Raw genomic sequence first — 25,868 nt, 5'->3', positions numbered from 1 at the left:
CAATGAGATACTATCTCACACCAGTCAGAAGGGCTATTCTTAAAAAGTCAGACAAATCACAGATGTTGGCAGGGTTCCAGAGAAAAGGGAATGCACATACACTGCTGGTGGGTGGGAATGTAAATTAGTTCAGCCACTGTGGGGAGCAGTTTGGATATTTTTCAAGGAACTTAGAACTACCATTCAACCCAGCAATCCCACTGCTGGGTATATATACCCAAAGGAAAATAAATCATTCTGCCAAAAAGACACATGCACTCATATGTCCATCATATTCACAATAGCAAAGACATGGAATCAACGTAGATGCCTATCAGTGGTGGACTGAATAAAGAAAACATGGTACCTATACACCATGGAATACTATGCAGTCATTAAAAGAAAAAGAATGAAATCATATCCTTTGCAACAACATGGATGCAGCTGGAGGCCATTTTCCTAAGCAAATTAAAGCAGGAACAGAAAAGCAAATACCGTATGTTCTCACTTATAGGTGGGAGCTAAACATTGAGTACACATGCACACAAAGAAGGGAACAGTAGACACCAGGGCCTACTTGAGGGTAGAGGATAGGAGGAGGGTGATAGTCAAAAAGCTACCTATCAAGTACTGTGCTACTACCTGGGTGGCGAAATCATTTGTACACCAAAACCCAGCAACGTGCAATTTACCCATGTAACAAATCTGCATAGGTACCCCTTGAATCTAAAATAAAAGTTGAAAGAGAAAATTCATAGGAAACAAAAAATTTCTGAGAAGAAAGCTTTAATAACTGAAGTGTAACTAATATTCTCAGAAAGAGAAGAGATTATGTTAACAAATTTTGAATGATTTTTTTAATGAAAAGTCAGGGAATGAGAGCTTCTGAAAATTAAAAATATATTAGTAAAAATGGAAACTCAGCCGAAGATTTGGAAGATGAAATTGAGAATATTTTCACTAAACTGTAATTCCAAACCTCAACATGCTAGGTTTTCACTTGATTATCTAATAGAAGTCTAGTTGATTTTTTTTTCCCAATGTTCCCTTCCAATGCAATACCTGAGAATTCTCAAAACATAAAATTCTGAAGGTTTAAAAATATATTTTAAGATAACCTTTAAGCAAAAAAGGAAATCTTTTGCTTAAAAAATCAAAAAAATACAAATTACGATCTTTTTAGAACCAAACAATGAAAGTATTCTATTTATTACAACCTGTGGGATATGGACAGGAAGAAATTTGTAGCCTGTATACTGAAACAAATGAATTAGGCAGTCCATTCAAGATGCATGAAAAAGGATGACATAGCTGGACACGGTGACTCACACCTGTAATCCCAACACTCTGGGAAGCTGAGGCGGAAGTATCACTTGAGCCCAGGAGTTTAAGGTTACAGTGAACTATGATCACACCACTGCACTCCATCCTGGGTGACAAAGTGAGCCTCAGACTCTTGAAAAGAAAAAGGATGATAAAATAAAGTACAACTCTCCCTCCATATATGTGAAGGATTGATTCCAGGACTGCCTGTGTATACCAAAATTTGCATATAGTCAAGTCCCACAGTCAGCCTTGCAAAACTCGCATATATGAAAGTTTACCCTCCTGCAGTTAAATGAGTTTCGCATCCCTTGAATACTGTATTTTTACCTGCATTTTGTTGGAAATCCATGTATAAGAAGACCCATGAAGTTCAGACCCATATTATTCAAGGGTCAACTGTATATATTAGGAAGAAATTAAACACTTCTACATAAACAACAACAAAAAAATCTATTTATACGTACACACAAAGAGCATACTATGTAACAAGCACTGGTCTACATATTTTAATTCATTGTGCTCACAGAGCCCTACGTGTTGGATACTGTTATGTTACAGTTATGAAAACTGAACCACAGAAGATTATGTAAATTGTCAAATCTCCCAGTGTATAAAAGAATATATCAGAAGTAAATGGGTGTTATCCCAGGACTGCAACATTAGTTTATCCTTACAAAATCTGTCATTAACGATTAAAGGAGACAAAATTATAAAAATTTAAATTGATTCTTTGAAGGCATCTCATAAAATTTAATATATTTTATAGTTTGGGGGAAAAAATCTTAAAACTAAGCAAACTAAGATAAGTAACTCTTTAATGGATAAAGGGGTTTAATTCCATATCCCAGAAATAACCAGTTAAAAATGACCAGTTGCTATGTTAATTTATTAATTTAATTTATCTCCCAAAATACGTTGTGGAACTTAGTAAGCTAGTTTTAAAGCTCCCATGGCATAATAAGGACACAGAATAACAATGAGTTATGAAAAGAAACAAAAGTATGGTGGGGTACAGGGGAGATGGACTATATGAAACCATAGTAATTAAAGCAAGTGTATTATTCACGTCAAAACAGAAAAATTATGCATAGCAATGGGTAGCATTTGATAAAGATAGCATGTTAAATGTGTCAGGAAAAGGCTAGTCCGTAAAATGTTGGTTCTCCATGGCGGGGTGAAATAAATGTATGTTAAACTAATGTCTGCATGCAAATAAAGACGTTAAAAGCATAAAAGTAATGGAAGAAATGTATAAGGAAATTATTTATAGATTTGAGTAAATTTTAAAAGTAACCCAAAAAAGTGACAAAATTCTGCATCACAATCAAAGGGCAAACTGGGTTGCATCATATGACCAATTTTTTTTATATAAATAGGGTTCTTCAAAATCAATAGTAAGAACATAAATATTGTCCAGTCCTAAAACAGTCAAAAGACAGACATTTTACCCAGGAAACAAACATAAATATTCCTGCTTCACCAGCGTTAAAATGCAGTAGCCAGATGCAATCATTTTAAGTGTATATGTATCAAACAACACAGCCACAAAATACATTAAAAATTTCCAGACTTGAAAGGAGAAATAGACAAGTCAACAATTACAGTTGGAGATTTCAACACTTCTCATTCAGTAATTGATAGAACGATTGCAGACACTGAAGGATACAGAAGACTTAATAGTCAACACATTTGATTTAATCATTATTAGGGCACACGCCACAAAACAACAAAAATATATAGACACTCTTTCATCCAGGTGCACACAGAACTTTTCCAGACCACATCTTAGGCAGATAAAATAAGACTTGATAAATTCAAATGATTACAATAATATAAATATGTTGTTTGATTAAAATTGAATTGAATTAGAAAACCGAAATCTGGGAACCCCAAAATATTTGGAAATTAAATGACAAACTCTTAAGATGCATGGGTCAAAGAAAAAACCACAGGGAAATTCAAAATTATCTTTAAATGAATGAAAAGAACATGTGAAAATATATGGGATGGACTGGGCACAGTGGCTCATGCCAGTAATCTGAGCACTCTGGGAGGCCAAGTTGAGAAGATTGCTTGGGGCCAGGAGTTCAAGATCAGACTGGGCAGCACAGTGAGACCCCATTTCTACAGAATTAGCCAGGCATGGGGATGGCACACACCTATAGTTCTAGCTGCCTGAGAGGCTGAAGCAAGAGGATTGCTTGAGCCCGAAAGTTTGAGGTTACAGTGAGCTATGATCCACACCACTGCACTCCAGCCCAATTGACAAACTGACACCTTGTCTCAAAAAAGAAAGAAAACATGGGATGCAGTTAAAGCAGTGCTTAGAGGGATAATTATCACTTAGAAAGGTCTAATATCAACAATACAAGCTTCCACCTTCAGCTAGAAAAAGAAGAGCAAACAAGACCAAAAATAGAAGAAAGGATATAATAAAGATCAGAATAGAAATCAATGAAATAGAAAACAGGAAAAAATATAAAATTATAATTAATTAAACCAAAACCTGGTTCCTTAGAAAGATTTTTTTAAAAGATAAAATGTTCAGCTAAACCAACAAAAAAAGAGAAAAGGTATAAATTAACAGTATCAGGAGTGGAAGAGGATGCATCACAGTAGGTACTATAGAAGTTAAAAGAATTATAAGGGAATATAATGAATAACTTTATCCAAATTTCACACCTTGGATGAAATGGGGGGAAAATGCTAGAAAAACTCAAATTACAAAAACTGACTCAAGAAGAAATTGAAAAATTAGAATAGGCCTGTATCAAATAAAGATACTGAATTTGTTATTAAAAGTCTTCCCCATAAGAAAAGTCCAAGTCCAGCCGGGCGCGGTGGCTCACGCTTGTAATCCCAGCACTTTGGGAGGCCGAGGCGGGCAGATCACGAGGTCAGGAGATCGAGACCACAGTGAAACCCCATCTCTACTAAAAATACAAAAAATTAGCCGGGCATGGTGGCGGGCGCCTGTAGTCCCAGCTACTCGGAGAGGCTGAGGCAGGAGAATGGCGTGAACCTGGGAGGCAGAGCTTGCAGTGAGCCGAGACTGCGCCACTGCACTCCAGCCTGGGTGACAGAGCGAGACTCCATCTCAAAAAAAAAAAAAAAAGAAAAGTCCAAGTCCAGGCCGGGCACGGTGGCTCACATCTGTAATCCCAACAGTTTGGGAGGCCAAGGTGGGCAGTTCACCAGAGGTTGGGAGTTCGAGACCAGCCTGGCCAACATGGAGAAACCCTGTCTCTACTAAAAATACAAAATTAGCTGGGCGTGGTAGCACATGCTTGTAGTCCCAACTACTTGGGAGGCTGAGGCAGGAGAACTGCTTGAACTCAAGACGCAGAGGTTGTGGTGAGCTGAGACCGTGCCATTGCACTCCAACCTGGGCAGCAAGAGTGAAACTCCATCTCAAAAATAAAAAATTTAAAAAAGGGGAAGTCCAAGTCCAGATGACTTCACTGGTGAATTCTGTCCAATATTTAAGGGAAAAAAATACCAATCTTTCACAAGTACTTCCAGAAAATAACAGTAGGAGGGAATACTTCCAAAATCACTCCATAAAGCCAGTATCACCCTAATATCAAAGCCAGACAAAGACATCTTGTCTTGCGTATTGAATATCACAAAGAATTAAAACTACAAATCAATATCCCAGCCACCCGTGGTGGCTTACACCTGTAATCCTGGCACTTTGGGAGGCCAAGGTGGGAGGATTGCTTGAGCCCAGGAGTTTGAGACCAGCCTGGGTAACACAGTGAGACCGCACCCCTATTAAGAAAGAAAACAAAGCAATGTCCCTTATGAACATCAATATAAAACTTCTTATAAAATATTAGCATATCAAATCCAATGACATAAAAAAGATTATATACCATAACTAAGTGCGGTTTATTCCAGAAATGAAAGGTTGGCTTATTCAAAAATCAATGTAATACAACCATATTAATAGAAAAAATGACAAAAAGCACATTATCATTGACAAAACCCAACATCCATTGACAATAATTCTCACCCAAGTAAGCATAGAGGGGAAGTTGCTCAGCCTGATAAAGGACATCAATAGTTAACATCATAGTTATGGTTAAAAGAAAAAAAAGGAGGGGCGTTCCAAGATGGCCAAATAGGAACAGCTCTGGTCTGCAGCTCCCAGCATGATCAATGCAGAAGATGGGTGATTTCTGCATTTCCAACTGAGGTACTTGGTTCATCTCATTGGGACTGGTTAGACAGTGGGTGCAGCCCACGGAGGGCGAGCACCTCACCCAGGAAGCACAAGGGGTCGGGGGATTTCCCTTTCCTAACAAAGGGAAGCCATGACAGACTACCTGGAAAAACGGGACACTCCCACCTAAATACTGCGCTTTGCTCAAGGTCTTAGCAACAGGCAGACAAGGAGATTCTCTCCCATCCTGGCTTGGCAGGTCCCACGCCCATGGAACCTTGCTCACTGCTAGTGCAGCAGTCTGAAATCAAACTGCGAGGTGGTAGCCTGGCTGGGGGAGGGTCATCCACCATTCCTGAGGCTTGAGTAGGTAAAGCAGCCAGGAAGCTTGAACTGGGCAGAGCCCACGGCAGCTCATCAATGCCTACTGCAGCTCAACAGTGCCTACTGCCTCTAGACTCCACCTCTCTGGGCAGGGCATAGCTGAACAAAAGGCAGCAGACAACTTCTGCAGACTTAAACGTCCCTGTCTGACAGCTCTGAAGAGAGCAGTGGTTCTCCCAGCACGGCATTTGAGCTCTAAGAATGGACAGACTGCCTCCTCAAGTGAGTCCCTGACCCCTGTGTAGCTTAACGGAGAGACACCTCTCAGTAGGGGCGGACAGATACCTCATATAAGTGGCTGCCCCTCTGGAACGAAGCTTCCAGAGGAAGGATCAGGCAGCAATATTTGCCGATCTGTAATATTTGCTGTTCTGCAGCCTCCGCTGGTGATACCCAGGCAAACAGAGTCTGGAGTGGACCTCCAGCAAACTCCAACAGACCTGCAGCTGAGGGACCTCACTGTTAGAAGGAAAACTAACAAACAGAAAGGAATAGCATCAACATCAACGAAAAGGTCATCTACACCAAAACCCAATCTGTAGGTCACCAACATCAAAGACCAAAGGTAGATAAAACCACAAAGATGGGGAGAAACCAGAACAGAAAAGCTAAAAATTCTAAAAATCAGAACACCTCTTCTCCTCCAAAGGATCGCAGCTCCTCGCCAGCAACAGAACAAAGCTGGACGGAGAATGACTTTGACGAGTTGACAAAAGTAGGCTTCAGAAGGTCAGTAATAACAAACTTCACCAAGCTAAAGGAGGATGTTCGAACCCATTGCAAGGAAGCTAAAAACCATGAAAAAAGATTAGACGCATGGCTAACTAGAATAAACAGTGTAGAGAAGACCTTAAATGACCTGATGGAGCTGAAAACCATGGCACAAGAACTTTGTGACGCACAGGCTTCAACAGCTGATTCGATCAAGTGGAAGAAAGGGTATCAGTGATTGAAGATCAAACTAATGAAATGAAGCAAGAAGACAAGGTTAGAGAAAAAAGAGTAAACAGAAGCAAAGAAAGCCTCCAAGAAATATGGGACTGTGTGAAAAGACAAAATCGACATCTGATTGGTGTACCTGAAACTGATGGGACAATGGAACCAAGTTGGAAAACACTCGTCAGGGTATTATCCAGGAGAATTTCCCCAACCTAGCAAGGCAGGCCAACATTCAAATTCAGGAAATACAGAGAACACCACAAAGATACTCCTCAAGAAGAGCAACCCCAAGACACATAAGTGTCAGATTCACCAAGGTTGAAATGAAGGAAAAAGTGTTAAGGGCAGCCAGAGAGAAAGGTCGGGTTACCCACAAAGGGAAGCCCATCAGACTAAATGCGGATCTCTCAGCAGAAACCCTACAAGCCAAAAGAGAGTGGGGGCCAATATTCAACATTCTTAAAGAAAAGAATTTTCAACCCAGAATTCCATATCCAGCCAAACTAAGCTTCTTAAGTGAAGGAGAAAGAAAATCCTTTACAGACAAGCAAATGCTGAGAGATTTTGTCACCACCAGGCCTGCCTTACAAGAGCTCCTGAAGGAAGCACTAAACATGGAAAGAAGCAACCGGAACCAGCCACTGCAAAAACATGCCAAATTGTAAAGACCATCAATGCTGTGAAGAAACTGTATCAATTAACAGGCAAAATAACCAGCGAATATCATAATGACAGGATCAGATTCACACATAACAGTATTAACCTTAAATATAAATGGGCTAAATGCCCCAATTAAAAGACACAGATTGGCAAATTGGGTAAAGAGTCAAGACCCACTGGTGTGCTTTATTCAGGAGACCCATCTCATGTGCAAAGACACACATAGGCTCAAAATAAAGGGATGAAGATCTACCAAGCAAATGGAAAGCAAAAAAAAAAAAAAAGAGGAGGGGTTGCATCCTAGTCTCTGATAAAACAGAGTTTAAACCAACAAAGATCAAAAGAGACAAAGAAAGCCATTACATAATGGTAAAGGGATCAATTCAACAAGAAAAGCTAACTATCCTAAATGTATATGTACCCAATACAGGAGCACCCAGATTCATAAAGCAAGTTCTCAGAGACCTACAAAGAGACTTAGACTCCCACACAATAATAGTGGGACACTTTAACACCCCACTGTCAATATTAGACAGATCAGCAAGACAGAAGTTTAACAAGAATATCCAGGACTTGAACTCAGCTCTGCAACGAGCAGACCTAATAGACATCTACAGAACTATCCACCCCAGATCAACAGAATATACATTCTTCTCAGCACCACATCGCACTTATTCTAAAATTGACCACATCAGTGGAAGTAAAGGACTCCTCAGCAAATGTAAAAGAACAGCAATCACAACAAACTGTCCCTCAGACCACAGTGCAAACAAATTAGAACTCGAGAGTAAGAAACTCACTCAACTCTGCGCAAGTACATGGAAACTGAAAAACTTGTTCCTGAATGACTACTGGGTACATAATGAAATGAAGGCAGAAATAAAGATGTTCTTTGACACCAATGAGAACAAAGACAGAACATACCAGAATCTCTGGGACACATTTAAAGCAGTGTGTGGTGGGAAATTTATAGCACCAAATGCCCATAAGAGAAAGCAGGAAAGATCTAAAATCGACACCCTAACATCACAATTAAAAGAACTAGAGATGCAAGAGCAAACAAATTGAAGAGCTAGCAGAAGCCAAGAAATAACTAAGATTAGAGCAGAACTGAAAGAGATAGAGACACAAAAAAACCTTCAAAAAATCAATGAATCCAGGAGGCGGTTTTTTGAAAAAATCAACAAAATTGATAGACCTCTACCAAGACTAATAAGAAAGGAGAGAAGAATCAAATAGATGCAATAAAAAATGATAAAGGGGATATCACCACCGATCCCACAGAAATACAATCTACCATCAGAGAATACTATAAACACCTCTACGCAAATAAACTAGAATATCTAGAAGAAATGGATAAATTCCTGGATAGATACACCCTCCCAAGATTAAACCAGGAAGAAGCTGAATCTCTGAATAGACCAATAACAGGTTCTGAAATTACGTCAATAATTAATAGCTTACCAACCAAAAAAAGTCCAGGACCAGACAGATTCACAGCCAGATTCTACCAGAGGTACAAAGAGGAGCTGTTACCATTCCTTCTGAAACTACTCCAATCAATAGAAAAAGAGGGAATCCTCTCTAATTCATTTTATGAGGCCAGCATCATCCTGATGCCAAAGCCTGCCAGAGACACAACAAAAAAAGAGAATTTCAGGCCAGTATCCCTGATGAACATCGATGCAAAAATCCTCAATAAAATACTGGCAAACCGAATCCAGCAGCACATCAAAAAGCTTATCCACTATGATCAAGTAGGCTTCATCCCTGGGATGCAAGCCTGGTTCAGCATACGCAAATCAATAAATGTAATCCATCACATAAACAGAACCAATGACAAAAACCACACGATTATCTCAATAGATGCAGAAAAGGCCTTCAACAAAATTCAATAGCCCTTCATGCTAAACACTCTCAATAAACTAGGTATTGATGGAACATAATCTCAAAATAATAAGAGCTCTTATGACAAACCCACAACCAGTGTCATACTGAATGGGCAAAAACTGAAAGCATTCCCTTTGAAAACCAGTATAAGACAAGGATGCCCTCTCTAACCACTCCTATTCAACATAGTATTGGAAGTTCTGGCCAGGGCAATCAGGCAGGAGAAAGAAATAAAGGGTATTCAGATAGGAAAAGAGGAAGTCAAATTGTCCCTGTTTGCAGATGCCATGATTGTATATTTAGAAAACCCCATCGTCTCAGCCCAAAATCTCCTTAAGCTGATAAGCAACTTCAGCAAAGTCTCAGGATACAAAATCAATGTGCAGAAATCACAGGCATTCCTATATACCAATAACAAACAGAGAGCCAAATAATGAGTGAACTCCCATTCACTATTGCTATAAAGAGAATAAAATACCTAGGAATCCCACTTACAAGGGATGTGAAGGACCTCTTCAAGGAGAACTACAAACCACTGCTCAATGAAATAAAAGAGGACACAAACAAATGGAAGAATATTCCATGCTCATGGATAGGAAGAATCAATACCATGAAAATGGCCATACTGCCCAAAGTAATTTTTAGATGCAATGCCATCCCCTTCAAGCTACCAATGACTTTCTTCACAGAATTGGAAAAAACTACTTTAAAATTCATATGGAACCAAAAAAGAGCCCCCATTGCCAAGACAATCCTAAGCAAAAAAAAAAAAAAGCAGGAGGCATCATGCTACCTGACTACAAACTATACTACAAGGCTACAGTAACAAAAACAGCATGGTACTAGTACCAAAACAGATGTATAGACCAATAAAACAACAGAGGCCTCAGAAATAACACCACACATCTACAACCATCTGATCTTTGACAAACCTGACAAAAACAAGAAATGGGGAAAGGATTCCCTATTTAATAAATGGTGTTGGGAAAACTGGCTAGCCATATGTGGAAAGCTGAAACTGGATCCCTTCCTTACACCTTATACAAAAGTTAATTCAAGATGGATTAAAGACTTAATTAAGTTAGACCTAAAACCATAAAAACCCTAGAAGAAAACCTAGGCAGTACCATTCAGGACGCAGGCATGGACAAGGACTTCATGATTAAAACACCAAAAGCAATGGCAACAAAAGCCAAAATTAACAAATGGGATCTAATTAAACTAAAGAGCTTCTGCACAGCAAAAGAAACTACCATCACCATCAGACTGAACAGGCAACCTACAGAATGGGAGAAAATTTTTGCAATCTACCCATCTGACAAAGGGCTAATATCCAGAATCTACAAAGTACTCAAACAAATTTACAAGAAAAAAACAACCCCATCAAAAAGTAGGCAAAGGATATGAACAAACGCTTCTCAAAAGAAGGCATCCATGCAGCCAACAGACACATGAAAAAATGCTCATCATCACTGGTCATCAGAGAAATGCAAATCAAAACCACAATGAGATACCATCTCATGCCAGTTAGAATGGCAATCTTTAAAAAGTCAGGAAACAACAGATGCTGGAGAGGATATGGAGAAATAAGAATGCTTTTACACTGTTGGTGGGAGTGTAAATTAGTTGAACCACTGTGGAAGACAGTGTGGCGATTCCTCAACGATCTAGAACTAGAATTACCATTTGACCCAACAATCCCATTACTGGGTATATACCCAAAGGATTATACATCATGCTGCTTAGACACATACACACATATGTTTATTGTGGCACTGTTCACAATAGCAAACACTTGGAACCAACCCAAATGTCCATCAATGATAGACTGGATTAAGAAATTGTGGTACATATACACCATGGAATACTATGCCGCCATAAAAAAGGATGAGTTCATGTCCTTTGCAGGGACATGGATGAAGCTGAAAACCATCATTCTCAGCAAACTGCCACAAGGACAGAAAACCAAACACCACATGTTCTCACTCATAGGTGGGAATTGAACAATGAGATCACTTGGACACAGGGCGGGGAACATCACACACCAGGGCCTGTCAGGGGGTGGGGGGCTGAGGGAGGGATAGCATTGGGAGAAATACCTAATGTAAATGATGAGTTGATGAGTGCAGCAAACCACCATGGCACATGTATACCTATGTATCAAATCTGCACGTTGTGCACATGCACCCTAGAACTTAAAGTATAATAAAAAAAAATGAATGTCTTTTTCCTAAGATCAAGAACCAGGCAAGGATGGTTCTATTCCTCACTGTTTCTATTCAACCATTGTAACTGGGGGGTCCTACCCAGGGCAGTGAAGCAAGAAAAAAACTTTTTAAAGGCATTCAGATTGGAAAGGAAGATGTAAAACTGTGTATTCACAGATGATGTGACCTACAAATTGAAAACTAAGGAATCTACATAAAATATACCAGTGCTATTAAGTGAATTAGCACAATCTCAGAATACAAGCTCATTATACAAAAATCAGTAGTACAGTATTTCTGTATACTAGCAATGAGCACTCCAGTGATGAAATTGAAATAAAAAGAATAATTCTATTCACAATCATATCAAAAAGAATATGAAAAATAGGAATAAATAAAATAAATATAAAATAGGAATAAATATAATAAAATAATACTTGTACAATGAAACTAAAAAAAAAAAATGCTGAGAGAAATTAAAGAAGACCTAAATAAATGGAAAGATTAGAAGGCTCAGCGTTGTTAAAATGTCAGTTATCCCCAAATCGATGTACGGATTTAACCTAATCCCTATCAAAATCCCGGCAGACTTTTGTTGTAGAAATTAGTAAACTAATCCTAAAACTTATATAGAAAATGAAAAATATCTAGAATAGCCAAAACACTTTTTTAAAAGAACAAAGTTGAAGGATTAGATTACCTGATTTCAAAATGCACTGTAAACCAATCATCAAGACACTGTAGCATTGGTATATGTATACACAGAGATCAATGTAACATTCCAACTAATTTTCAACCAAAAGAGAAAAGATGGTCTTTTCAAAAATGATGCTAAAATAATTGGATATCCATGTGCCAAAAAGAACCCCAATCCATATCTTGTGCTAAATATAAAAATAATTTAAAAGGAATCATAGAACTAACTGTAAGGGCTAAAACTACAAAGCTTCTGGAATAAAACATAGGAAAAATCTTTGTGGCCTTGGGTTAGGCAGAGTAATTTTTAAAAATTGATACATTGGACTTCCTTCAAAATTAAAAACGATTGCTCTTCAGAAGACACCATTAAGAAAATGAAAAAACAGACCAGGAGAAAATATTTCCAAAACATTCTGATAAAGAACTCACATCCAGAATATGTAAAGAACTCTAAATAACAAAAAGACTAATAACCCAATTTTTTAAATAGACAAAACGTCTGAATACACACTAAAAAGGAGGTACAAACGGTAAATAGATGTATGAAAAGATGTTCTGTATTATTAGACATTAGGAAATTGCAAATTAAAACCTCAGTGAAATATACTACACAGCCACTTGGAACAACTAAAATCACCAGTTGGCAGTAATGTGGAGAAACCAGAACTCTCATACATAGGGCTGATAAGGACGTAAAACTATACAGCTTCTTTAGAACAGTTTGGCAGTTTCTTAAAAAGTTAAACATACATTTGGCATATGAATCAATAATTTCACTCCTAGAAATCTACCTAAGAAAAAAGTTCACCCAGTGTTCATAACAGCATTATTCCTAGTAGCTCAAAATTGGAAATAATCTACATGTCCATCAAACTGGTGAACTGATAAGCAAAATACATCTTTTCTTGAGAGACTTTCAAGCAAGGACAAAAGTAAATATATATATATTTTAAATATATGTATTTTTTATAACATTCCACCATATGATATATATGAGATATATTATCTACATACATATATACATCATATATATCAATCATATATACATATATATGATATATAAGATATATAGTAAAATCTTATATAAGATATATAGTAAATATATCTTTATATCTTATAAGATATATAGTAAATATATCTTTATATCTTATAAGATATATAGTAAATATATCTTTATATCTTATAAGATATATAGTAAATATATCTTTATATCTTATAAGATATATAGTAAATATATCTTTATATCTTATAAGATATATAGTAAATATATCTTTATATCTTATATAGTAAAATCATATATATCATATATATATATAATAAAGGAATGAACTATTGATAATCACAACATGGATGAATCTCAAAATAATCAAGCCAAGTGAAAGAAGCCAGACCAAAAAAATAGTATATGTAATGTATGATTCCCTTTACATAAAATTCTAAGAAATACATACTAACTGGCCGGGCGCGGTGGCTCACGCTTGTAATCCCAGCACTTTGGGAGGCCGAGGCGGGCGGATCACGAGGTCAGGAGATCGAGACCACGGTGAAACCCCGTCTCTACTAAAAATACAAAAAAAAAAAATTAGCCGGGCGTGGTGGCAGGCGCCTGTAGTCCCAGCTACTCGGGAGGCTGAGGCAGGAGAATGGCATGAACCCGGGAGGCGGAGCTTACAGTGAGCCGAGATTGTGCCACTGCACTCCAGCCTGGGCGACAGAGCAAGACTCCGTCTCAAAAAAAAAAAAAAAAAAAAGAAATACATACTAACCTATAGTGACAGAAAGCAGATCAGTGGTTGCCTAGAGGGGAAATGATTATAAAGAGCATGAGAAAATGAGTGGGGGGTGGGAAGTGATGGATATTTTCTTTTTTTTTTTTTTTTTTGAGACAGAGTCTTGCTCTGTGTCCCAGCTGGAGTGCAGTGGCATGATCTCAGCTCACTGCAACATCCGCCTCCTGGGTTCAAGCAATTTTCTGCCTCAGCCTCCGAGTAGCTGGGATTACAGGCGCCCGCCACCACGCCCAGCTAATTTTTTTTTTGTATTTTTAGTAGAGACAGGGTTTCACCATCTCGGCCAGGCTGGTCTTGAACTCCTGACCTTGTGATCCACCCGCCTCGGCCTCCCAAAGTGCTGGGATTACAGGCGTGAGCCACCGTGCCCGGCCTATGGATATTTTCATTATCTTGATTGTTGTAATTTCACAGGTGTATACAAAAGTCAAAGTTGTTCATTACACATTCAGTATGAGTAGTTTATTGTATATCAGTTATACCTTGAAAATGAAAGAAAAAAATAAAATGTTAGTACTAATAGTTGCAACATGGATGAATCTTTCATAAATGTTCTATATGAAAGAAGCCAAACACTATAGACTACATATTATGATTTCATATATCTGAAACTTCTAGAAAAGGCAGACTTACAGCACCAGAAAGCAGATCAGTGGTTGTCTTTTTCTAGGAATGAGAGTGGAGACTAAATGCCAACAAGCACCAGGGAGAGGAGGGGCAGATAGGGAGATAAGTGTTCTAAAATTGGATTGTGGTGATGGTTACACAATTGTAAAAATTTATTAATTGTAAAATTAAATTGGCAGCAACTTTTAAAACATAATTTTTAAGGATAATATTAATTCAATTTACTGGCCAGGCGCAGTGGCTCATACCTGTAATCACAGCACTTTGGGAGGTCGAGGTGGGTGGATCACCTGAGGTCAGGAGTTCAAGACCAGCCTGGCCAAGATTGTGAAACCCTGTCTCTACTAAAAATACAAAAATTAGCCGGGTGTGGTGGTGGGTACCTGTAATCCCAGCTACTCGGGAGGCTGAGGCAGGAGAATCACTTGAACCTGGGAGGCGGAGGTTGCAGTGAGCTGAGATTGTGCCATTGCACTCTAGCCTGGGGAACAAGAGTGAAACTCCATCTCAAAAAAAAGCACTGAACACTTAAAATTGGTAAAATCTATGGTATGTAAATTATCCCTAAATAAAGCTGTTTTTAAAAAAGCAAGAGCCAAAAAACTTTAGCTTATTAAATTGGCAGCAATTTTTAAAACATAAGTTTTAAGGATAATATTCAATAAATGTTTGCATTACTACTGTATATTAAGCATTATTGGATACTGGCGAATGCAAGACAGGATGGGAAGACATACAGATGCAGTTAAAATATAGTGTTTTCACTGCTGTCTCATAGAAGAAACAAATTGCAGAAACACCGCACTCTAGGCTTACTGCAGGAAGACACGCACTTTCAAACATTGCTGGTAAAAGCATATTGCCCCAGTGTCCCTGGAAAGTAATTTGACAATATGTAGCAACAACTTGAATTTATGCCCTTTGACTCCCTAATAGTAATTCTAAGTATCTATTGTAAATAATCAGAAAGTTGGATAGAATTGTGTAATCTAAACAATTGGCAGTGTTCACAGGTAATTCTAAAATAAATTCAAAGCAACACAAATGTTAATATAGAACGGTTAAATAAGTCATGGTATCTATGTGTCATAACATGCAGCTATTGAAATGTACTTGAAAATTCTTAATTTCATAGAAAAATCAAGATTACAAAATTGTGATATAATCTTAGTACTTAAAATGTGTGTATGTATATACACAAGCTAAAAGATAACACCCCAAAATATTAACAGTCATTAACTCTGGGCTGTGGAATTGCAAGTAATTTGGTTTTTTATACTGTTCTATAATTTATAAAGGTTCATGTAATGAGCAGGTACTGTATTACTTTAACAAATGGGAAAAAATATTTTTCTCCTTTATCTGTTTATATAGGTAATACATGTTCATTGCAGAAGAGTTAGAATATAAACAAAAATCTACACCTAAAATTCACCACCCAGAGACAGGCTGTTTTATCACTTTGGAGTATATCCTTCTAGACATTTCTGTGCAACTAGATCATGTATTTTACAAAAAATATTACAATTGTTTTATAACCTGCTTTAAAGGAAGAAAAAATAGATAGCAAATCTAAACAAACAGACATGTTCATCTGAAAAGAAGAGAAACTAGTGGCATCTAAAGAGAATAAATAATTGGCTCAAGCAAAAGTTTTTTCAAGTCGTGGTAGCACTGAGAGAACGTGCCAGTGTGCCTGGAAGGAAGAAAGAGGAGGCAGGGGGTTGCAGACAGAAGCACAGGTGAGGAGAGGTCACAAGAGGAGACGCAGAGACCTGCTGGAGTGAAATTCAACCGTTGTGTGTGAGAGGCTCTTGCTGCTTGCTGGATACCTCACTTCTCATGTTGTGGGAGATAAGATAAGGCCTACACAGAACACATGTGGGTTATGAGGTCCCAAGGGCCAAGGAGGCTTACAACAGCCACAGTCTATAGAGCAAGCATTAGAATGTGAACAAACAAAAGGAAAGGAAAAGGCCCCTTACAGGAATAACAACTGACCAACTCATGCAAAAGCAAGGCCAGACCTAAATTCCCAAGGCTAAATCAACTAAGGTTTCATCTCAAGGAAGAATCACAAATATGTCAGGGTGAGTCTAACTGTCAAACAGAAATTGCCAGACTCAGGTATCAGACAAGGGAGGAATGTTAGTACCACAGAAAGACCAGAGGCTTAGGAGCCAGACAGATCTGGTCCACCCACCAGCTGGGCAGGTTACTTGACTCCTGAGGCTCAGTTTCAGAAGGCATCAGCATCCGCTTCCTGAGGTGGTTGTGAGAATCTAAGATATTATATGTAAACACCTGGCACATGGCTCACGATAAATAGTAGCTATTACTACTCCATATAGGAGAAATATAATACAACATCATGGGCCCCGTGCAGTGGCTCACGCCTGTAATCCCAACACTTTGGGAGGCCGAGGCAGGCAGATGAGGCCAGGAGTTCGAGACCTGCCTGGCCAACCTGGCAAAACCCCATCTCTACTAAAAATACAAAAGTTAGCTGGGCGTGGTGATGTGTGCCTATAATCCCAGCTACTTGGGAGGCTGGGGCGGGAGGATCATTTGAATGAACCTAGGAAGGAGGTGGAGGTTGCGGTGAGCTGTGATCATGCCATTGCACTCCAGCCTGGGCAACACAGCAAGATTCCATCTCAAAAAAATGTGTGTGTGTGTGTGTGTGTGTAAAACATTAGGGTTAATAGCGTGAAATTTGAAGTTAGACAAACCTAACTTCAAATCCTTGCTTTATCACACAAGCTGTGTAATCTCAGACATCCAAGCCTCAGCATCCTCTATAAAAATAAGGGTACCACTTGGCACACTGAGCTGTTTTAAGGATTAAATAAGACAGTGTATATAATATAAGGCCCTTAGGCATAGTGTCTGTGTAATCAATAAACAATGGCTATTTATTACTACCACTTTTGTGATCACATTACCTAACCTGTCTGAAGTAGAGTTTATTCAGCTGTAACATTAGCATTCTATCCCTTATCTTGTTCCCTTCACTCCTAGGGCACATTTTACTGCTTGACACAGTAAACATCTGCTGCATGAACAGCAGGATTGTACTGAGAATTAAGAGATAATGTATATAATGAATCTAACAGTGTCTGGTATGTTAATGCTAAAAAAAAATGGAGCTCTTTGTTTTACCATTAGATTGTGAGCTCCTCAGGGGCCAAGAACGTTTTCTTAGTCTTGTAGTCCCAGCACCTGGCAAACTGTTAGGTAGGAGATCCCCAACAAATGTTTACTGAAAGGCACAGACCACAGCAATACAGCAGCCACCCTCACTACAAGGATATCTACAGTTGTCCAGACGATTTGGCCCTCCAAAAACAACTTAAAATCCTCCACCTACTTTACCATCTAACAACAATCACAGGTAGCCATTGTGCTAAGCATCTGTACCTCCTGATTTCAAGACTGGTACTTATGTAATGTGTTCAATAAGTAAACTGGTAATCACTACAGGTCTCAATGAGGTGAAGCAAGACCAAAGCTTCCGTAAGTATGAGGCTGTAAACACTGCAAATTAACATGTCTAGCACACAAAGTGATCACAGCATACAACAGCATTTATATAAATTCAACCCTCATAAGAGAAGCCAGAAAGACAGAGTACCAGTTACTTAATCCAAGTCAACTAAATATGTTACCTATATGAAGATAACAGGTTATGATACCATATTTATAATTAACATTCTTATGGTTTATGCAATGGAGTACATTAAAAAAGCCACAGAAATTTTGTAAAGAAGGCTAAAGGGTCTTCCATGTTACTATCCTAAGAAACTGAGACCCTCAATAATCAGAAACAAGCTTTTCTTGTTTGATTTGACTAATACTTTTCTTGTTTCATTTGACTAATACTTTTCTTGTATGATTTGACTAATACTTGAAAAAATTGAAAATATAAAGAGATTAAAATCACTCGTGGTTCAATGATCCAGGGATAACCATTATTTTATACTTGGTATATTTCTTTTTAACGCTTGTTACTAATGTGTTCAAAAACAGGACTTTTAGTGCCTCAGTGTTCTCTCAAGCAGTAACTTACATCCATTTCCCTATTATTGGACATTCAGGCAGATTAGAACTGTTTTCTATTGAATGTTTTTAAAGGCAGCTTTTTCCTTTATATTAAAAATATATAAATTACTCTGTCAGAGATCTACATTTACATCCATCAGCACTGGAAACTAAGGCACTGTAGGTAAAGAAAGCCAGCCAGAAACCTATTAGAGCAATCGTCCAGGAATGTAACTAGTGAGAAGTATGAAGCCCAACTCTCCTCAGTGAGGTGGGAGAATGTAGGAGAGGAACAGGGAAACAGGGAGAATGGAGGGTTGTGTGTATATATTAGGGTATAGGGAAAGAAAAAGAAGGAATGACATGAATTAATATTCCAAAACATGAGTTATAATATTACAGATATACGAGTTTAGAATTATTTTTTAATGCTTAATAAACAGAGCCTCTACATGGGCCTGAAGTTAATGTTTTATTTTTTTTCCACATTGAACAAACCATATCAAAGCCCAATTTTAATTTATTTCAATAGATATTTACTGGTACCTACTCTATGCTAGGCACTGTGCTTGGTAATAAACATGAATTCAGACCCTGTCCTTCCAGTTCATAATTAGAATATATTTAGTCCACATTTTTATGCTGTCTACATCCACAATGAGTAAGAATTAACAATTGATAACTCATGATTCTGAAGAACTGCAAGAGTTCCTTTAACCATCAAAACTGAAGTGAAATCTACCTCCTGGGACAGGAAAGCAAGTGGTACATATTAGGAAACTTCAACAAGAGTTGAAACTAAAGATTTTCTGGTCACTGGATGGGTTAAGGAAATTCAATGAACCAAATATCCGACTTCCAAATATTTCAGCTAATCCATTTTATGTAAGTGGTTTAGGATATCTATTTTTAACTTAAAAGCATAAAAATAAATCACACACTTCTATTTCTGAAGCATTATAGACTCCAAACTAGAGAAATATTGAACTTTTTTTTTTTTTTTTTGAGACAGAGTTTTGCTCTTGTCATCCAGGCCTGGAGTGCAATGGCACAATCTCAGCTCACCGCAACCTCCGCCTCCCAGGTTCAAGCGATTCTCCTGCTTCAGCCTCCCAAGTAGCTGGGATTACAGGCACGCGCCACCATGCCCAGCTAATTTTGTATTTTTAGTAGAGACGGTTTCTCCATGTTAGTCAGGCTGGTCTCAACCTCCCAACCTCAGGTGATCTGCCCACATCCGCCTCCCCCAAAGTGCTGGGATTACAGGCATGAGTCACCATGCCAGGCCAAAATATTGAATATTTTATTCTATGCCTATAAGTACCATATGTCTTAGATATGCCCAGATAATCCCTGAATCAAATATTCCTTTGTCCCTGTAAATAGAATCCTGGAAACTGGAATCAAAACATAACTCCCAGACAACACCCTGAAACTGCATACAATCCTTTGTCAAACGATGTATGTCCCAGTCATTATCTCTGCTCATTCCAACTTTTATATTTCCATCCCAGGAATCTGCAGAGCCCGCCTTAATACTTTTGCCCAGAAACTGCTCATCTGAAAGGGAAAACTTACTTAGGGAGATAAAAATTACATGAACCACCATATCCCCTCATGCTAACAAAACTGTTAGAGAATTTGTTCTAAGGCTAGGTGCGGTGGTTCACACCTGTACTCCCAGCCCTTTGGGAGGCTTCGGGGTGGGGGGGGGCGATCACGAGGTCAGGAGATCGAGGCCATCCTAGCCAACATGGTGAAACCCTGTCTCTACTAAAAATACAAAAGTTAGCTGGGCGTGGTGGCATGTGCCTGTAATCCCAACTACTCAGGTGGCTGAGGCAGGAGAATCGCTTGAACCTCGGAGGCGGAGGTTGCAGTGAGCCGAGATCATGCCACTGCCCTCCAGCCTGGCGACAAAGCAAGACTCCATCTCAAAAAAAAAAAAAAAAAGAATTTGTTCTCAGCTGGGCACAGTGGCTCAAACCTGTAATCCCAACATTTCTGGAGGCCGAGGCGGGTGGATCACCTGAGGTTGGGAGTTCAAGACTAGCCTGGCCAACATGGTGAAACCCTATCTCTACTAAAAATTAAAAAAAATTAGCTAGGTGTGGTGGTGCCTGCCTGTAATCCTAGCTACTCAGGAGGCTGAGGCAGGAGAATTGCTTGAACCCAGGAGGTAGCGGTTGCAGTGAGCTCAGATAGCACCACTGCACTCCAGTCTGGGAACAGAGCGAGACTCTGTCTCAAAAAAGAATATGTTCTCAATTTGATACCTATGATTTCTAGTAAATTGTTTGTGAACCCCGTGAGTTCTGCTTTAATCCTCTGACCCCTCTGTTCATTCAAAAATGGCCAGTTACCAGAAAACACCTAATAAAATAATCTTCATTTGAGCCCTGGGGAATACCACTGAACCCAGAAGTGGCCACGCAGAGGGAGTCAGTTAACATACTTTGTTCTCCACATTCTCAAGAATTCCTGGAGAGCAGGATAAAGATTAAGATTCTAACAGATCTGACTCAAGATGAATTGTGAGGCCAAGCTCAGTAGCTCACACCTATAATTCCCAGCACTTTGGGAGGCCAAGGTAGGAGGATTCCTTGAGCCTAGGAGTTTGAGGCTAAGATCATGCCACTGTACTCCAGCCTGGGTGACAAGTAAGACGACTGTCTCTTTAAAAAAAAAAAAAAAAAAAAACCCGGGCTCAGTGGCTCACACCTGTAATAATGCCAGCACTTTGGGAGACCGAGGTGGGTGGATCACCTGAGGTCGGGAGTTTGAGACCAGCCTGACCAACATGGAGAAACCCTGTCTCTACTAAAAATACAAAATTAGCCAAGTGTGGTGGCACATGCCTGTAATGGCAGCTACTTGGGAGGCTGAGGCAGGAGAATCACTTGAACCCCGGAGGCGGAGTTTGCAGTGAGCCGAGATCGTGCCACTACACTCCAGCCTGGGCAACAAGAACAAAACTCCGTCTCAAAAAAAAAAAAAAAAAAAAAAAAAAAAAAAAAAAAAAAAAAAAAAAAAAAAAACCGGGCGTGGTGGCACATGCCTATAATCCCAGCTACTCAGGAGGGTGAGGCAGGATAATTGCTTGAACCTGGGAGGCGGAGGGTGCAGTGAGCCGAGGTCATGCCATTGCCCTCCTGGGCGACAGAGCGAGACTCTATCTCAAAAATAAATGAATGAATGATCATGAATGAATTCTGCACTCTCACCATTTTACTGACTCCAATCCTGTCCTGGCAACTCTACACATCGTTTCACAAGAGCATTAGGACATCACTTTTCATTCAACAATTTATTTTGAGCACCTGGTGCCAATTACTGTACTATAGCCCAAGGAAATTAGTGAGTTACAAAACGGACACTTTACAGTCAAGTGGGGAACAGATTTAATTATGTAAATATGAAGGAGACAAGATGAACCAGTAATGGACAAGGAGTTGCAACTTACGGTGCTGAGGGAAGAATTTTCTGAGTAGGTGGTAAGACCTAAAAGGTTGAAAAGAAAAAACAGCAAAAATGTCCTAGGCAGGGAGTAAAATATGTGACTGTGTGCAGTGATTTTGAGGCAGGGAACAGCATGTTGGGGAGATTTTTAAAGCCTAGTGTGGCCAGAATATAGTGAGCAACAGAGGGAGATGTGGTTACAAAGTCTAGCAGAGGCCAGATCATGCAGGGCCTAGGGAAGCCACTGAAAATTGTTAAGCAAGGGAGTGATATAATCCCTACCCCTTAGGTTTTCTGAAGATCATTCTGCCAGACTAGTGGAAGTGCAAGAACAGAAGTAGGGAGACAAATAAGGAAACCATTACATACATCTTAATCAGAGATGTGGTTAATTCAGGAGCGAAGAATCAGGAAACCTGTACGTGACATCTCGGATTAAAAGATGAACATAAGCTAGCCAAAGAGGGAAGGGAATTTCAGGCAATTGAAAAACATGTACAGTGGCATTAGGTCCCAAGACCATAACCTATTCCAACACCATAAACAGCCTGGTATGGCAGTAGGAAAGGATATGTGGCAAGAGTGTAATCCAAACAAGAAAGTATGGTACCCTGAACTTAAGCCAGTGGTGGGAGGGAGGAAGAGGCAGGGTTGTATCCATATGGTCAACTGTAGTGAGGTGAGGAAAGAGGAACTTGGGATAACTGAGTTTCTGGCTTTGAGTGGGCAGATGACAGTGCCATTGACTAAAATAGGGAGAACCAGGGCAGTGGGAAAGATGAGTTCAAGTTCATACATGCTGCTTTTCTGAAAGAACCATCTATATAATAGGCAGCTGGATATATGGAGTTCTCCAGCTTAGAAAGAGGCTGAGGCTAGACATAGTTTAGAAACCACAGGTGAATAGGCAGTGAGTAAAGCCATGGGAAAGACTAAGCTTAACAGGGAAGTACAAAACGAGAAGAGCTTATTAGTCCAGAACCTGGGACGCACTGGCATTGAAGGAGCAAGAGTTCTAAGATGGGTAATTTTATTGTGAGACATACGGCACATTGGATGTTTAGCACCATCCCTGCACTCTACCCACTAGATGCCAGTAGGTCCACTCAGTGGTGACAATCAAGACACAGACATGTCTCCAGACATTCTCAAATGTCCCCTAGTGGGGGGCAAAATCACCCTAGTTGAGAACCACCAAAATTAAGAGGAGTCTCCAGGATGCTGACAAAGGAGGGTTATTGAATGAACTTCCTTTTGCAAATATTTTATTCAAAAATGACATACAATGTATAACCCCTCCCCCAATATAGGATTAGGTGTCACTCACCAACATGCCCAAAATCACATTAAGTGATCAAACCCAGATTGGAACCTGACTTTTACAGTCTGACTCCAAAGCCTGTGCTCTAAGGCTAAATCACTTAACCCCTAACTAACTCCATAAGGTCTCCATTAGGCTTCAAGTGCTGTGAGGAGAGGGCTGATTCAGTCTTTTTCATCACTGTAATCCTAGCATTTGGCTCTGACACTTAGCAACAGTTCAAATATTTACTGAATGAGTCTCACTTCACACTTAACTCTGAAAATATGCCTTATTCATAGACCTACATTGAGGTTATTTAACACTGATAGCTTACAGACAACACGTTAGGGCACCAAGGGGAAGAAGATGTTCCCATCCTGACAAGAAATCAGCAGCAGTGGTTTTGATAATTTTATTCCCCAGAACAGAGGCTCTGCCATCAACCATTTCACTTGCATTAGCAGAAAGTTCCTCTCCTATTGCCTCCTTATCCAGCACATCCCATGCCGCATTGAGGCCTCAAGGAGATGGGGGAAGAGTGGAAACAAGAATGGAATGGAGTGTTTTTATTAAATGAACAAATTATAACTTTTGATAGTATCATAAACTGGTAGTCATAAGGAACAATTTTCTATCAAGTAAGCTTTTTAAAAGGTTTAAACCTCTAACCTCTATTCAAAAATGTTGGCCTAGGCCGGATGCAGTGGCTCACACCTGTAATCCCAGCACTTTGGGAGGCTGAGGGGGGTGGATCACCTGAGGTCAGGAGTTTAAGACCAGCCTGGCCAACATGGCGAAACCCTGTCGCTACTAAAAAAATACAAACACTAGCCAGGCGTGGTGATATACGTCCATAATCCCTGCTTCTGGGGAGGCTGCGGCAGGAGAATTGCTTGAACCTGGAAGGCAGAGGTTGCAGTGAACCAAGATCATGCCACTGCACTCCAGCCTGGGCAACAGAGCAAGACTCCATCTCAAAAACAAAAAGATGTTGACTGGGCGCAGTGGCTCCTGCCTGTAATCCCAGCATTTTGGGAGGCCGAGATGGGTGGATCACTTGAGGTTAGGAGTTCAAGACCAGTCTGGCGAACATGGTGAAACCGTCTCTACTAAAAATACAAAAATTAGCCAGGCGTGGTAGCACATGCCTGTAAATCCCAGCTACTCGGGAGGCTGAGGCAGGAGAATCACTTGAACTTGGGAGGCAGAGGTTGCAGTGAGCCAAGATGGCCCCACTGCACTCCAGCCTGGGCGACAGAGCAAGACTCCATCTCAAAAGAAAGAAACGCACAGAATGTTTTAGGAACTTGAATAGGTGCCACCTACTGTATATACCTACCTCAGCATATTTTCCCTCACTAATTGGCCTTGGTACCTTTTTGATGAAAGGACTGTGTGTCCAGAAATTCCTGCTTAAATATTGTAGGAGATCCCTGCAAGGGCTAAGCCAGTGATGTCAAATACTCTAATCATTGCTAACTGATGTACGTTTTTCTGATGTACATATCTACATGTGAGGCTCAGAGATATAGCCTCAGAATATTTATCAATATTTCCGGCAGCCACATCATTTCCAAGAGAAAATATTTCATCTCTGCCTAAAGCCAACCTTAGGGGTAGCCTGGAGGATACAGAATTCAGGGGATACCAGCAACACCTAAAAGGTTTAGCAGAAGGACATCTTCCCAGGATGAGTATCTAGGTCTAGGTATGCTATAGAAGCCTAAAAAGTAGAATGATGGGAAATCCATAAATGTACTTTAGTCAGTTCAACCTACACACTTGAACATGTTTGTGTTGCTTGGAAGCCATGGAGGGAAGCTATAAAGCAATCTGAGAGTTGAGAAAGTTTGCCACTCTGGCCAACCAGTGGCTCAAGCCTGTAATCCCAGCACTTTTAGAGGCCAAAGTGGGCAGATCACCTGAGGTCAGGAGTTCCAGACCAGGCTGGCCAACATGGTGAAACCACATCTCTACTAAAAATACAAAACTTAGCCAGGTGTGGTGGCGCATGCATGTAGTCCATTACTGGGGAGGCTGAGGCAGGAGAATCGCCTGAACCTGGGAGGCAGAGGTTGCAATGAGTTAAGATCGTGCCACTTCACTCCAGACTGGGTGACAGAGCAAGGCTCTGTCTCAAAAAAAAAAAAAAAAAAAAAAAAAAAAAAAAAAAAAAAAAAAAAGTTTGCCACTGAGTGGAAACCACTTTAATAAGAAAGGTCATGTAAAGCTCATACTTTATGGACCTCAAATTTTTCTTAACCTAGCACGATCTGTAATTCTCTCACTCCCACCAACAACCCTAGGGAAAGCTTGATACAGAACATTTTCAACAAATTCTGACATGGACTTAAGCTTTAAGGAACAGGGAGAAGAATGTGTTTTCTGCTCTAGAGTGT

General features: G+C 39.6%; 1 protein-coding gene across 6 annotated transcripts in view; it reads left to right on the top strand.

Moving 5' to 3' along the window:
- Nucleotides 1-25,868, top strand: part of PPP2R3A (protein phosphatase 2 regulatory subunit B''alpha) — a 221,423-nt gene that overhangs the window by 170,761 nt on the left and 24,794 nt on the right. The window lies entirely within an intron of this gene.

This window comes from Symphalangus syndactylus, chromosome 10 (assembly GCF_028878055.3).
Source record: "Symphalangus syndactylus isolate Jambi chromosome 10, NHGRI_mSymSyn1-v2.1_pri, whole genome shotgun sequence".
Taxonomy (NCBI): domain Eukaryota; kingdom Metazoa; phylum Chordata; class Mammalia; order Primates; family Hylobatidae; genus Symphalangus; species Symphalangus syndactylus.
The sequence above is the reverse complement of the archived record's forward strand: the minus strand, read 5'-3'. Positions and strand labels throughout refer to the sequence as shown.